This window comes from Ovis canadensis, chromosome 10 (assembly GCF_042477335.2).
Source record: "Ovis canadensis isolate MfBH-ARS-UI-01 breed Bighorn chromosome 10, ARS-UI_OviCan_v2, whole genome shotgun sequence".
Lineage (NCBI taxonomy): Eukaryota > Metazoa > Chordata > Mammalia > Artiodactyla > Bovidae > Ovis > Ovis canadensis.
The window spans coordinates 33528597-33528934 of record NC_091254.1 but is presented as its reverse complement, the minus strand read 5'-3'; the positions used below and the strand labels follow the sequence as shown (position 1 = coordinate 33528934).

Sequence of the window (338 nt, the reverse complement as noted above, 5' to 3'; positions counted from 1 at the left end):
TTCCCTGACCAGGGATCAAACCTGTGCCCCTTGCATCGGAAGCACAGAGTCTTAACCACTGGACCATCAGGGAAGTCCCCCTCTTTGAACTTTGAAGGCATTGCTTCTTTGTGTTCTGGCATCCGCTGTCACTGTTGAGAATCCAAAACCAGACTGACTCTTGATCCATTAAGTGTGACCTTGATCCATTAAGTGTGACCTTGATCCATTAAGTGTGACTTTTTTTCTCTCTGGAGATTCATAAAATCTTCTCTTTGTTCCAGGAATTCTAAGATTTCATAATCATGTGTCTTGATATGAGTCTCTTTTCATCCATTACACTGGAAACTTAGTAGGTC

At 42.3% G+C, this 338-nt stretch overlaps 1 non-coding gene across 1 annotated transcript; it reads right to left on the bottom strand.

Moving 5' to 3' along the window:
- Positions 1–73, bottom strand: TRNAR-CCG (transfer RNA arginine (anticodon CCG)). Its single transcript has one exon. It is a non-coding gene; the product is annotated as a tRNA-Arg (tRNA).
- Positions 74–338: the final 265 nt, after the last annotated feature.